A 16,516-nucleotide genomic window follows, 5' to 3' on the forward strand; every position below is an offset into this window, starting at 1 on the left:
CAAAACTTTTAATTAAATATGGTTTTAAGATCAAAGTTTTAAGACCATATGGTTTTTTTTCTTTGAAGTCTTTTAATTAAATAGCTAAAAAGGCAATCCTTCTCCATTTATCATATTTATGGCTAAATTACCTAATTAATAAATTATTAATTTTTCATTGTGTTGTCACACAATTAGCATGAGTTAATGTCAAATTGGTCCTTAAGATTGATCTATTGTGTCGTCTCCCATAAATTAATCTTGAATTAAAATCTAGATTTGAGTCAAAATAAAAAAAGAAAAAGCTTGACATCTAAATTATGAGGCTAATTATAAATTATCTTTTATATTTAAAAAATATATATTATGATTCTTATAGTTTTAAAAGTAAAACAAATAACTTTATTTTTGCTAATATCGTTAGTTGCATTGATAGAAGACACAACACATGACATCATATGCTGAATCAATATGAAAGTAATGGGTAAAAATATAATTTTAGCATCCTTTGGTTTCTAATGATTTTATTGATTAAAAGATAATTTCAACATCCCACGTGTTAAAAATATAAATAATATTAAAATTACCTTATTGCTTATAATTTTCGTATCGATTCACATGATATCACATATTATATTTTTAGTTAATGCAACTAATGATATTTATTCAAATAAAATTATTTATTTCACTTTTAATACTAAGCTATGATTCATTAATGGGCTCAATATGGGCCTAACACAGTGAGGCCCAAATAGGTTCATCATTTTGTTCTACTGACCCGGGCGTAAGTCGCTACCAAAGAAAGTGCGCGCCACCTCCTCCTCTTCCTCCCCAAAAACCCATCCATCTCGTTCCAAGTTTCTTCGTCGTCGTCCTCCACCTCCCCCCCCCCCCCCCCCCTTCCCACTCCCTTCTATGATTTGCACAGCAATGAAGGGGATCTCCACGTACAGGAAACCTTCACTACTTCACTGCGATTCTGTTTGCGTTCATAAAGAAGGTTACAGTGGAACGACGCTGTCTTGTACGCTTAGTTTCTGAATCTTTACGCTGCATCTTGATCCGAGTTCAGATGAACTGTTCCCCCAAAGTTCTGGTTTTTCTTAAGCTTGTGGTAAGTTCGAAGATTTCTATTAAGTTTCTTCTTGTTTTCTTCAGATGTTGAATGTTCTGTAAATGGGCTGCTGTAGTATATATTTGATGGGCAGTGTGGGTAATGCGATCTGATTATGGAGATTATGGGTAGGGCTTGGTTGATTGTTGTTGTTGTGGGATTTTTCTTCGTTACCAGTGTTTCAAATTTAACCTACTTTAAATCAATGTTATATTTATGATGGTTTCGACATTGTTCTTTCTTTGTTCTCCGAGCATTCAGCCCGTTCATGAAGGGGGTAAAAGCAGACTATTTTCTCAAGAAATCTTAAATAACTGATGTTCCTAGGTTAGCTTTGAAACACCAAGATGGTGCTTAAAGTTCAGTGTCAGTTTTTTAGAATGTTTGATTGCAGTGATCTCCATGATATGTTTCTAGAGCTAGTACATCGTTTTAAGTCAAAATAGAAGAGAGATAATCCGATCCAAATATTTTGATGGACTTACCTGCCGTGAACAATGCTTCCATTTGTTCCATGGTATCTATCTACCTAACCTAGTCAAATGTTGAAAGTATAGGTTGCCTGAGACTTTGAAGCCCTCAGCTTGAGAAGCTAGAGGAAGTAAAAGAAGGTCTTTTTATGAATGACAGTCTAGGCAAAGAAATTTGTGGCAGAAACTAAATAAAGAAGTAAAGATTTCAATTTGATCAATGGAAATGTGATGCTTCACAATCAATGTATGTCCATGGATTCTATTTCTATCAACTTTTCACCCTTTTGAAGGCCCCCATCCTAAAATCAGTAGGCATTGGTCGACTAAAAGAATTATGTAGCTAAAGATAGCAACGACATCATTACCTGATGTTTTCTTTCAGAAATGACAAGATGTTTGCCTTGCATGGTTCTTACATACTTTTTGGCTATGATGTTTTGTTTCAGTTAGGTTCTGATGATACAAACATGCATAAGGGATGCTGGGGATACACGCTGATAGAGACTAAACTGAGTATATTGGCTATGCACCATAAAATTGAATGGTTGAGTTCGTGGTGGGAGGCTCATGTAGACTGAGTTTGACCTAACTTCATCATTCTCTAATGCTGATTTCTAACTACATGCATGCATATACTTGAGGGTTCTTTGGCAAGAAGCAGCTTCATTACTGTTGTTTTGGATCTAATCTCATTTATAACTGTTTATATCATAATCATCATTATTGATATATAAAATTATTGTTAGTCATAGATGCTCTGTAAGCCAATCACGTGAGTGATACACGTATTTTTTTTCTCATTATATTATTTGACATTTTATCACTTTATATTGATTGTTGTATATATTGTAATGCTCATGAATTTATGTAATGAGAATCAGATCATGATGAGATCATAATAATAAGACTGATTCGTCTCTAAACACAGATCCTAAATAATCCCGGTTATAGGTTACTCGAGAGGGATATCGAGATAACCAGACAGACTGGTGTACTGTATACTCGTACAAATGATGAAGGCGGCTGGTCTCATAGTTGCTTGTGTAGGGACACTAGGGCTACAGTGCTAGTGCTCATTGGAGAATGAGTTCACTGATTGATCCCAATGGTTAATGATACATCATTGTCAGACAGCGATTCTGTTGTCCCAATGGTTTATCTGGTTCTTAGATTTGATATACTAAGGATATCTTATATGAGTACTTCACTCTTTGATACTAGACTTATAGGTATGAAAGTTTCAGATCTAGTACAATCGGCCATCGAGAGTGGTAGCCAACTTTAGGAGGGTTATTGAGTGTCGATAGAGGATTATCCACTCTCGGTATCATGAGACGAATATCTTATGTTTCTTGCTCAAACAAATCTCTAACTAGGGTCGTTCGGATTGAGAAAGAAAGAGTTCTCCGAGAGATTCCGATTAGAGCAAGATTGGAGGAAAAACCGTATGAGCCTGATAGTATCATGCTCGGTATACAGTCTCTGGGGTATTAGATGGATGAGAGACTATATGTACATAGTAACTGAGGATAAATAGGTCTAAATGGATTGAATTCCCTTGTATCGTTTGGGGACTACGGCGTAATGGCCTAGTACGTCTGTAGTCGATGAGTCAGGTGAATTATTATGGAGATAATAATTCACTAAGTTAAAAGGAGTTCTGACAGGTATGATTCACGACCAGCTCGATATTAAGCCTGGAGGGTCACACACATATGGTAGGCATTGTGACGAGTAAAGGTTAGGATATAAGATATCTGCCGGAGCCTCTATTTTATTAGATATCCAATAAGCCTATGAATTATTGGATCATATAAATGAGATCTAATAAGAGCCAATGAGAGATTATTGGATATAGATCTACTAATCTAAGAGGTTTGGATAGTTGGATAGAGATTTAATACCTAATAGGACTTACCTGCCGTGAACAATGCTTCCATTTGTTCTATGGTATCTATCTACCTAACCTCATCAAATGTTGAAAGTATAGGTTGCTTGAGAATTTGAAGCCCTCAGCTTGAGAAGCTAGAGGAAGTAAAAGAAGGTCTTTTTATGAAAAGAAGGTCTAGGCAAAGAAATTTGTGGCAGAAACTTAATATAGAAGTAAAGATTTCAATTTGATCAATGGAAATGTGATGCTTCACAATCAATGTATGTCCATGGATTTTATTTCTATCAACTTTTCACCCTTCTGAAGGCCTCCCATCCTAAAATCAGTAGGCATTGGTCGACTAAAAGAATTATGTCGCTAAAGATAGCAACGACATCATTACAAGATGTTTACCTTGTATGGTTCTTACATACTTTTTGGCTCTGATATTTTGTTTCAGTTAGGTTCTGATGATACAAACATGCATAAGAGATGCTGGGAATGTTGGGCTGGCAGCCCACAGATTCAGCCTATAGTGGGTTTGGGCAACCCACAGCTCACCCCCTCTTAACCTAACCCTAATTAACATTAGGGGGGGTGTGGTGGCTACGTTTTGGAGGTAGAAAAAGGCATAAATAGGGCAGCAACGTGGGAGAAGAATATAGCCACGGTATTCCAAAGAAAAAGAAGAAAACAAGACAGAAAAGGAAGAAAAAAAAAGGGAAGAAGACAAGGATAACGCAGAGAGGCTGTTCTCAATCATCTAGCAGTGTTCTCATCTCAGGTTAGATCAAATCTACAGTAGACTCTTGCTGTGATTACTTGGGGAGGTTTTAGATATTGTAGGCAGTGACGTGATCCTTGTATCCCAGTTATTCTCTTGTGATTGTTGCTAGGGTTTAGGGTAAGAGATTGAAATTTGTATATTCATTATTCTCATTATTCTCATAGTGGATTATCTCTAGTTTGCCCCGTGGTTTTTACCCTTCATATTAAAGGGATTTTCCAAGTATATCTTGGTGTTCTATTTGATTATGGTTTCATTTAATTCCGCTGCGTATTATGGTCTTCTAGTATTTGTTCAGATACAAAGGTTATTCCTGTTTATATCCCCATCAGGGGATACACGCTGATAGACTAAACCGAGTATATTGGCTATGCACCATAAAATTTAATGGTTGAGTTCGTGGCGGGAGGCTCATGTAGACTGAGTTTGACCTAACTTCATCATTCTCTAATGCTGATTTCTAACTACATGCATGCATATACTTGAGGGTTCTTAGGCAAGAAGCAGCTTCATTACTGTTGTTTTTTTTTTTTGGATCTAATCTCATTTATAACTGTTTATGTTATAATCATCATTATTGATATACAAAGTTATTATTAGTCATAGGTGCTCTGCAAGCTAATTACATTAGTGATGATATCACACACACACACACACACACACACACACACACATATATATATATATATATATATATATATATATATTGTAATGTCTATGGATTTGTGGAATGAGAATCGGATCGTGATGAGAGCACGATAATAAGACCGATTCGTCTCTAAACATAGATCATAAACAATCTCGATCATAGGTTACTTGAGAGAGACATCGAGATAACCGGACAGATTGGTATACTGTATACCCGTATATATGATAGAGGCGGCTGGTCTCATAGCTACTCATGTGGAGATACTAGGGCTATAATATATATGCTTATTGGAGAATGAGTTTACTAATTGATCTGCTCATAGAATGCTAGATGATTAATGATACCTTATTGTCAAACAACGATTCTGTTGTCCCAGTGATGTTTTTGATCATTAGACTTGAAATACCAAGGATATCCTGTATGAGTACTTCACTCTTTGATACAAAATATATAGGTATGAAAGTTCTAGATCTAGTACAGTCGGTCATCGAGAGTGGTAGTCAACCTTACAAGGGCTATTGAGTGTTGATAGAGGATCATCCGCTCTCGGTGTCATGAGAGGAATATCTCATGTTTCTTCCTTAGACAAATCTCTAGCCAGGGTTGTTCAGATCGAGAGAGAAAAAGTTCTCTAGGAGAATCCGATTAGAGCGAGACTAGAGGAGAAACCTTATGGGCCTGACAGTATCATGCCCGGTATACGGTCTCTAGGGTATTAGATGGATTAGGGACTATAGGTACATAGTAACTGAGGATAGATAGGTCTCTGGGGTATTTCGGGACTACGACATAGTGGCCTAGTACGCCCTCAGTCAATGAGTCGAGTGAATTATCATAGAGATAATAATTCGCTAAGTCAGAAGAAGTTTTGATAAGTATGACTCACGACCAACTCGATATTGGGCCTAGAGGGTCACACACATATGGTAGGCATTGCGACGAGTAAAGGTTCAGATATAAGATATCCGTCGGAGCCTATATTTTATTAGATATCCAATAAGCCTATGAATTATTGGATCATATAAATGAGATCCAATAAGAGCCAATGAGAGATTATTGGATAGAGATATACTAATCTAAGAGGTTTGGGTAGTTGGATAGAGATTTAATACCCAATAGGGCATGATCCATTAGGGTGAAGTTGATAGGGAGTCTCTATAAATAGGAGGGAACCAAATGTTCATAGGCTAAAGCTTCTTTTAGTTGTCATCTCCTATTCTCCTCTCTCCTTCTCCTCAGATAGTAGACCTAGAGATTTGAGGAGTGTCGTCACAACCTTATTGTGTGGATCACCGCTAGAGAGGAGGATGCTTGACCTCCTTCACCCACTCCTATAGATTTGTAGGGATTCAATGATATATGATCTCCCTAGGTAACACAATATTTCATATATATAATTTTTAATTTTATGGATTTTGCGCACCAATCTTCGCATGATGATGAACACAATTTATGAGAAATTTAGGGATTTTGTTTTCGTTCTTTCGCTATGCTTATGATGTCACCTCTAGATTTCCCTATAGTGGTATCGGAGCCAGGTTATTCATGCGAAAGATTAGTTTTCAACTACGTGTGTTGTGTTTTAGGAAAACCTTTGTTGTCAAAATCGTTGACGCAAAAGGTAAGAGAGGGCAGCAATTGTTGCTGCCCTCGCAGATTGGCCAATGGCTGCTTGCAGCCTTTGCCGAGGCCTGGCTACCTACGTGTAGGTGGCTAGCGGATAGTAGTCGGTTGCTTGCGGCCAACTATTGAATCTCGTATTTTGATGATGAAACCAATTGATAAGTGTTTATGATTTAATATGCATTTTGAGTGACGCAGGATGCTTCAATCAGTGAGAGACAATTAAAACAGAAAAAATCATGTTGGGCCGGAGGAAAACATGTTAGAAGATTGGACGTCGAGCCAGAGGATCAGTCGACGTATCAATAGAAAGCCGGATATTGCACCAAGGATATCAGAGTTGCGGAGTCAACTGGCCGATTGGGCAATAGGCCATAAGAGAGGATGATGCGTCGAAGATCGAACGAAGCGTCAAGGGACCAATGACATGTCAGACAACATGATTAATGCTTAGTATTAATTGTTTAGATCAAAGTGTGTTTTTACATGTGTAGGATTAACTACGACAGCAAGGCATAAAGCAAAATGAAGTCTCAAAGTCAAGGACGTGATTTCGTTCGGAGTTTGAGAGTTCGTTGGAAGTCGAGACGTTCGTCGGAAGTTCTACAGGAACCAGTCAAGAAGTCTCAGAGCTTGCTAGAGAAGCTCATTAGAACTCACAGAGAAGATCGTCGTGAAGTCCAGGAGCTTGCCGGGAGTCCATTGGAACATTGCCGAGAGATCGTCAGAAGTTCGTCGGAAGATCGCTGGAAGCTCGCCGGAAGAAACTAGACTAACGGACTTGTTTAGCTTAGAATATGTCTTAGGAATCGTAGTTAGCACGTAATTAGGTTTGAATTTGAGCCAACCCAATTAGGGGCTAGTTTGGCCCATGTAAGGATTGTGTTGGGCCCAATGAGAGGCCCAAATAATGCCCCAAGAGGTGACACCATAGTGGCACAATCTTCGAGATTATGTCAGGCAGTGGTATCGCCCAGACACAGCCTCCGAGAGGTTGCAGGCAGTGGTACCCATAGTTTGGGCGATGGTACCGCCCAGTGTCAGGCAATGGTACCGCCTAGTGCAGTGTCAGTGTTAGACTGACACTGGCAGTGATATCGCCCAACGCAGGCAATGGTACCGCCCGTGCCCGGGAAACCCGGGATGAGATGGTTTTAGGCTCCAAGATTGAATCAACTTGAAGCCTATAAATACCCCTCTCATCCTTGGTTAAAATACACAAGCACAGAGAGTTTAAAAGTGAAGAAACACTATTGCAATCACTTGAGAAATCCCTCCTCTATATCTAACCTTAGAATTCTGTTTAGGATGAGTGTGAGTACTTGTAAGGGTTGTCTCCTAAACCCGGTAAAAGGAGAAGAGGTGTGTAAGAAGGAGGTTGATCTTCGCCTATTAAAGGAAGATCGATAGTGGATGCCGGTGGCCTCAACGGAAGAGGAATCAGAGGAGTGGATGTAGGTCACGACGACTGAACCACTATAAATCAATTTACATTCATTTTCAACAAATTTACTTTTATAGCGAACTGCCTCTCCTCCTTACTGTGTTTTTACTACGCCTATGCTCGCATACACTTTCAAGCAATCTTTATGAAACGATTTTCGTCGAAATTGTTTTTATCGTACGAAGGTTTTTTGAAGACGTGATTTTACCGCTGCACTAATTCAACCCCCCCCTCTTAGTGCCGACCCCTTTCCTAACAATTGGTATCAGAACCTTATTTTTCATATTTGGTTTAACACCCAAATAGAAATGACTCTTTTCGGCTTTCAAGAGGGTCATTCTCTCATTCGTCCTCCCTTTTTCAATGGGACAGACTACACATATTGGAAAACTCGAATGAGAGTTTTCTTGCTTTTTTTGGATTTGAACTTATGGAACATTGTCGAATCCGACTTTAAAAGGTCTTCTCTTCCAATGAAAGATTGGAATGATTTGGAGAAGACTTTTTCTTTAAATGCTAGAGCTATGAACGCTCTATTTTGCGCCTTAGACAAAAACGAGTTTAATCAGGTTTCTATATACGAAACGACTTTCGAAATTTGGCATACTCTCAAAATCACACATGAAGGCACTAACAAAGTTAAAGATTCGAAAATCAACTTTTTAATGCATGATTTTAAACTTTTTCAAATGAAGTTGAGTGAAACCATTGTTGACATGTACACCCGTTTTACGGATGTCGTCAATGGTTTAAAAGCTCTTGGTAAAAGTTTTTTGGATTTTGAACTCGTTAACATGATTTTACGATCATTTTCTAAAAATTAAAATTCAAAAATAATGGCTATTCAAGAATAAAAAAATTTGAATACTTTTTTGATCGAAGAACTTATCGGGTCTCTAGTGACCTATGAAATGATGTGTAATGTACGTGAAGAACTTGAGAACCACCTTCCAAAGAACATGAAGGATTTCAGACTAAGAACAATTGAAGACCACTCGAGCATAAGCTCAAGTGATAGTGAACTTGAACTCCTCACGAAGAAATTTAAAAAGTTTATGAAACAAAAATTAAAGAACAAAAAAAACGTAACTATTTGCTATGAACGCAAAAAGAAGAATACAAATTGGGATGAATCGAGCTCCTCCGAAGACGAGAAGAAAATCAACAAAGGCGAGATGACAAATTATGCCTTAACGGCATTCGACGATGAGGTAATCAAAATGTCTTTAGTTTATTTTGAAATTACATAATGCTTCTCATGACTTATTTTTAATTTAGTTTTAATTTAGTTTAAGAAAATTAAATACTTTTTAAATTACATGTTTAATGAAAATACAAAAATAAAATTAGATCATGCTTGCCTTTCTAATGATTTTAAAAATAATCATGAAAAATATATATTTTATGATAAACAAATAAAATGATTTCGATTGAAAATATAAAATCATGCTTAATGAAATAATGTAATTTGAGATCATGCTTAATAAATTTATATTTCAAAATTATGCATGATGATTCTTGTAATTTATGGATTATCGATTTTTGCCATAATGAAAGTTACTTTTTCGGGTTTAAAAATGATGCAGGTTTTGATTTGGCATAAATGAAAAAGACATGTTTATATGAAATAGTATAAGTGTTGATGATTGTATATTTAATGATGCATAGATGTAATAAAAACATTAAATGTTTTGATACCATGATTCATGATTTTATGCATGAGATTTTAAAGTTATACATAATGATTTTTGTGATTTATTGATCTTGATGATTTTTATGATAAATCTTGCACTTTCATTTTAAATAATGATATATGTTTTGATTTGACAAGTTGAATGATTGAGAATAAATGATGATTTTTCTCTTGATTATAACTTATGATATTTTTTATGAATCATCATCTTGATTTTGAACTCCTACCATTTTTCTAAAAAGGAGAGATTGATGAATCTATCTATTTTTTTATGAATCTCTTGAAAATGATTTTGATTTGACGATTTGAATTTGAATGAATTTTATCTTGATTTTTCGAGATTTATAACTTGAGATTTCTCATGCATAAATCAAGATCTTGGTTTTTGATCTCCTATGCTTCTTTTTGTCATTTATTAAAGAGAAAAATTATCCAAATGAATCATGAATGTTCCTTTGGTATTCATGAATTGATTATAACTTGAAAATCTTTTATGAATTAAGATTTTTTATGATCTCCTAAGAAATATTTTTTTTATTTTATTTAAGAGGAGATTTATTAAAATGAATCATGATTTCTCTTGATTTCTTGGAATTATAACTTGAGAATTCTTTTTACAAATCAAGATTATTTACTATGATTCTTTCTTTTTGTTATTTGAGTTATTCAAAAAATATCATAAATGTCTCTTGATTTTCATAATTTGTCTTCATTATTTGTGCATCTCATCACCAATTTTTATTGTTAATTTTCATGTGATGATATGAAATCATGCAATACTCATGATATTATACAAATGAGAAGTTATAATCATGCATGATAAGATATACTGACATTTAGATATCATTATGATTTGAAATACTATGATTTGTTGCTAAAATGATGTATTATGAATGTCTTAGTATCATATATGATATGTTCAAAATAATGATGAATATTTTGAAAATAAATATTTGTATCGATGATTTTATATTTTAATAATGTGCATGATGAGTTATAGTGATGATTGATTTATTTTTAATATTATGCATGAAAAATAAAATGTAAGGTTTTGAAATTGTATATATTTTAATTTGAAAATATAATGATGCACAAATAAGATTGATACTTCAACTTTGTTATGATTTGAAAATTGATGTAAAGAAAAAAGAATTACAACATTGTATTCTTTCCTTCTTTTTGACAATGACAAAGGGGAGCAAAACTTGCTAGAAAGCAAATTTGCTAGCTTGCACAAGTCAAGAAGAAGCAAAAATTTGCTAGCTTGCAAATTGCATGGAGAAAGAAGTGCTATCTTACCTATCTGAAGATGCAAAACATGCTAACTTGCATATCTAGCAAAATTGACAAATTTGCATATTTCAAGAAGCAAGAGTTGCTTTCTTGAACATCTCAAAATAACTAGCTTGCATGTTCTAAAATGTTGTAAAATTGGCTAGCTTGTACATTGTAGAACTTGCTATCTTACTACCTTGCATATCTACGATGATAGTAAAATTGCATGATGATAAAATTGGAGATTATGTTAATTATGCAACGATTTGAACTTACATCTCAAACACTTGATAGTTGACACTTCTCCTTTTTGTTGATGACAAAGGAAGAGAAGTATGATCATGTTATATATGATGATATGCTATAAATATTCATGATTAAATTTGCAGTGACTTGAATTCAGCTTGAATTTAAGGTTCTATCAATAAGGCATATTGATAGGGGGAGTTAAGGTTAACTCCGTCATCAATTGGTTGTCATCATAAAAAAGGGGGAGATTGTTAAATCTCGTATTTTGATGATGAAACCAATTAATAAGTGTTTATGATTTAATCTACGTTTTGAGTGACGCAGGATGCTTCGATTAGGGAGAGACAAATAAATCAGGAAAAATCATGTTGGGCCGGAGGAAAACATGTCAAAAGATTGTACCTTGAGCTAGAGGATCGGTCGACGTATCGATAGAAGGCTTCGGGCCATGGATTCGGGCATCGGGCCAAGAAGAGTGGATATTGCACCAAGGATATCGGAGTTGCGGAGTCAACTGGCCGATTGGGCAATAGGCCGCAAAAGAGGACGATGCGTGATACCGGGGAGGGAAAAATGCAGAATGGATGTCGATAGAAAACCGATATAACAGTTGTTCAGATAGAAAATGTCACAAAAGGCAAGGAACGCACTTTTGAAGAAACTTCGATAAAACGATATGTAGCTCACCACCAAGTTTAAAAATCAAAAGGGATACAGAAGATCACCACCCTAATGATAATAAACAAGGATACAGAACTGAAAGCGAAAGACTCACCACTCAAGGACGCATCCAAGAGATACAGAGTTCAAAAGAGCACTCCAAGAGAGCTTATGCCAATATCCTTAATTTTCTAAAAGTCCTTTCTAAGTCCTAAACACCAAAATAAATACTAGTGCATGAAACAACCCTTCATGCATAGGGAATTTCGAAATTAAGTGTTCACAGCTGCCAACCAACTCCTTTAATGCATTCCTTTGTCTTGAAGAAAAGCACCTTGAAACAGCTTTAACTTTGTGCAGAGAATATGCTGATGAGCTGTCATTTTTTTTGTGTGCTGAGATGAAGATTATGAGGCATCATTATTGACTGAAAAAGATACTAGATCATAATCAAGGCTCATATAATCAGATTGTAGTAAATTAGACACTCCCGTGTCAATCTCCCCCGGTTGAATGAGACTTGTCCTCAAGTCTTCGTTTGATTCATCAACATGATTATAAAAAGGACTCAAATCAGCCACATTAAATGTTGGGGATACTCCGTAATCTTCAGGTAGCTCTATCTCATAAGCATTTCTGCCAATTCTCTTAAGCACCTTGAATGGACCATCAGCCTTTGGTTTCAATTTTCCAAATTTGCCCGGTGGAAACCTCTCCTTCCTTAGATGAATCCAGACCAAATCACCTGTATTAAACTCCACATGTTTTCTGTGTTTGTTGGCAGCATGCATGTACCTCTCATTTTGCTTCTCAATGGTTGCTTTCACACCCTCATGCAGCTTCTTTATCTGCTTAGCTCTTTCATCAGCATCTCCACTAAATTGCTTTGTTATAGAGTGAGGGATTAAGTCCAAAGGACCAGCAGGATTAGCACCATAAACTACCTCAAAAGGACTCTTACCAATACTATGATGCATAGAACGATTGTAAGCAAACTCAATTTGTGGAAGAATGACATCCCATTGCTTAATATTCTTGCTAACATAGCTTCTAAGCAAATTTCCCAAGCTTCGGTTTGTTACCTCAGTTTGCCCATCGGTTTGTGGATGATGCGAGCTGCTGAAATTCAAAGAAGTACCCAGCTTCCTCCAAAGAGTTCTCCAAAAATGACTAACAAATTTTGAATCTTGATCAGACACCATAGTTCTTGGAATACCATGCAATTTTACAATCTCCTTAAAATATAAATCAGCAATATGAGATGCATCATTTGATTTATTGCATGGAACAAAGTGAGACATTTTTGAAAATCTGTCAACAACAACCATGATAGAATCCTTGTTCCTTTGAGTTCTTGGCAGTCCCAAAATGAAATCAAGACTCACATCCTCCCATGGAGCATTTGGCACTGGCAAGGGAGTGTACAAACCAGAATTTTGACTTCTTGTTTTTGCCAAATGACACATTCGGCATTGCTTCACATGTCTATCCACATCTCTGAACATTTTAGGCCAGTAGAAATTTGATTGAACAAGAGCTAGAGTCTTATCCCTACCGAAATGTCCTCCCAAAACACCACCATGAGCTTCAGCTAGAATTACTTGTCTCAAAGAACAAGATGGAACACACAACGCATTAGCTCGAAAAAGAAAACCATCAAAGATAAAAAATTGTTGAAAGGAACCTGATTTACAATTCTGCCATATCGAGCCAAAATCCACATCATTCTCATATAGATCTTTGAATGTTTCAAATCCAACCACTTTGACTTCCATTGTTGATAATAAAGAATGCTTTCTGCTCAATGCATCAGCAACTACATTTTGAACACCAGATTTGTGCTTGATTGTAAAGTTGTAAGATTGTAAGAACTCCACCCAAGCTGCATGCCTCTTGTTTAGCTTGTGCTGATGATTAATGAACTTTAATGCCTCATGATCAGAATATAGAACAAATGGCTTGGCGAGAAGATATTGACCCCAATGAGACAAAGCTCGATAAATCGCATAAAACTCCTTATCATAAGTAGAGTATTTCTTTCTTGTATCATTCAGCTTTTCACTAAAAAATGCAATGGGCCTTCCGTCTTGACTCAAAACAGCACCAATTCCCACATTAGATGCATCACATTCAACTTCAAACACATTATCAAAATTTGGTAGAACTAAGATAGGAGCCTCAGTAACCTTTCTTTTCAAAAGCTCAAAAGCATCGTTAGCCTCACTAGTCCATTTGAATTTGTCACATTTCAGACATTCGGTGATTGGAGCGACAATAGAGCTGAAACTCTTGATGAATCTTCTATAAAAAGATGTTAAGCCATGGAAACTCCTCACATCATGTAATGAAGCAGGTGTTGGCCAATTGAGAATAGCTTCAACCTTACTTTGATCCATCATGATTCCATCTTTTGAAACAACATACCCTAAAAACACCACACTAGAAGTAAAGAAATCACATTTGTTTAGATTAGCATAAAGTTTTTGCTGCCTCAAAATAAGAAAGATTTCTTTCAGATGACTCATATGCTCCTCTTCACTCTTGCTGTACACCAATATATCGTCAAAATAAACAACAACAAATATTCTAATGCATGGCTTAAGTATGTGATTCATAAATCTCATGAATGTTCTAGGAGCATTAGATAGTCCAAATGGCATAACCAACCATTCATATAAGCATTCTCTAGTTTTAAACGCTGTTTTCCATTCATCTCCGGGCCTCATTCTTATTTGGTGATAGCCACTCCTCAAATCAATTTTAGAGAAAATATAAGCACCACACAATTGATCAAGTAAATCATCTAACCTTGGAATAGGAAAGCGATAGTCCACTGTGATTTTGTTGATGGTGCGACTGTCCACGCACATTCTCCAAGAACCATCTTTCTTAGGCACCAACAAAGCTGGAACTGCATAAGGACTCATGCTCTCCCGAATTAACCCCATTTTCACTAATTCATCAACTTGCCTTTGAAGTTCTTCATGTTCTTTAGGACTCATTCTGTACGCAGCCTTATTAGGTAGAACAGCCCCCGGAATAAGATCAATGTGATGTTGAATGTCTCTCAAAAGTGGAAGGCCATGTGGAATCTCTTCCGGTATAACATCTTGAAATTCTTCTAGGATTGGTTGCATGATTTTCGGTGTCTCCTTATGTTGTTCGTTCTCCTCTACTACCATTAGGGCCAAAATATGACCGCCCTTGTCCAATTCATATCTGCATTCTCTATAAGAAATAAAAGCACTAACTTCCTTCTTTGGCGCACTGATTTCGGAAGGTTGTAATGGAGCTAAGATAATCTTCTTTTCATTCACTTTAAAAGAATAAGTATGTTTATAACCATCATACAATACTCTTCTATCATAATGCCAAGGTCTTCCCAATAGTAAATGACAAGCATCCATAGGGGCAACATCACACCACACTTTATCTTTATAATACTTGCCAATAGAAAATGAAACTAAACATCTTTTAGTTACCTTGATGTCATTTCCTTTTTGCAACCAACATAATTGGTATGGATGTGGATGAGGGATCGTATCCAACTTCAGCTTCTGCACCATCTCCAAAGAAACCACGTTCTCAAAACTGCCACTGTCGATGATCACCAAGCACACTTTGCCAAGAGAAATGCATTTAGTGTGAAACACATTTTTTCTCACCCAACTTTCATCGTCGGCCACATATGACACTTGTAAACTACGTTGCAATACAATAGACAAACCATGATCAGCATAAGTAATCTCTTCCTCATCATCATCGTATTTTGGTTCGTCGTCAGCTTCATCTTCGCCTCCATCACTATGATCTTCAACCAAAGTTACAATCCTCCTATTTGGACAATCCGAAGCAATATGCCCAAAACCATGACATTTGAAGCATTTTCGACCACTTGGGGTAGAAGAATTAGGTGTTTTTTTGTTGCCAAAAGACTCTTCACCCTTTTCTTGCACCTTCGATATCACCTTGCTTTGGACAGTAGGCTTGGAACTTCCTCCTTTTGTGTAGCCTTCTTTTGAGCCATACCGAAAACTCTTTTCAAACTTCTGTTGCTTTTCAACTTTTAATGCCAGCTTGCTCACATCATTTAAAGACCAATATGGCTGTAGCTGAACAACTTTAGCAATCTCATACTTCAGACCTCCTAAGTATCTTGCAATTGTTTGCTCTTCCGGTTCCACAAGCTCTCCTTTTAACATCAAATTATCAAATTCTGCAGTGTACTCCTCCACACTAAGATCTTTTTGCTTGAAATCATGTATTTTGAGAAAGATCTCTTGTCTATAATTATCAGGTAAATATTTTCTCTTTAGCTCCCTTTTCATTTTCTCCCATGTAACGATCTTACTCTTCCCCTCACGTTCTCTTTGTTTCTTCAGATTTTCCCACCAAAAAGATGCATTCCGCCCGAGTTTGAGTGCCACAAGTTTGACCTTCTTTTGTTCCGGTGGTTCATGAAAATCAAAAATTCTTTCTACTGTATTAAGCCAATCGATAAAGTCATCAACATTTATTTTGCCTTCAAATTCAGGAATATCAAATCTGGGGTTATATTTATTCTGCCACTCGTCTTGGACTTCATTTCTGCTCCGACATCTTCTCGACTCCCTTGGAAGAAGTGTATCATCATCATAAGTAAACTCTCGAGCTTCATTTTCATATTTGTTATGTTTACTCTGAAGTTCATCGATTATCTC

Source organism: Musa acuminata, chromosome BXJ2-2 (assembly GCF_036884655.1).
Source record: "Musa acuminata AAA Group cultivar baxijiao chromosome BXJ2-2, Cavendish_Baxijiao_AAA, whole genome shotgun sequence".
Taxonomy (NCBI): Eukaryota; Viridiplantae; Streptophyta; class Magnoliopsida; order Zingiberales; family Musaceae; genus Musa; species Musa acuminata.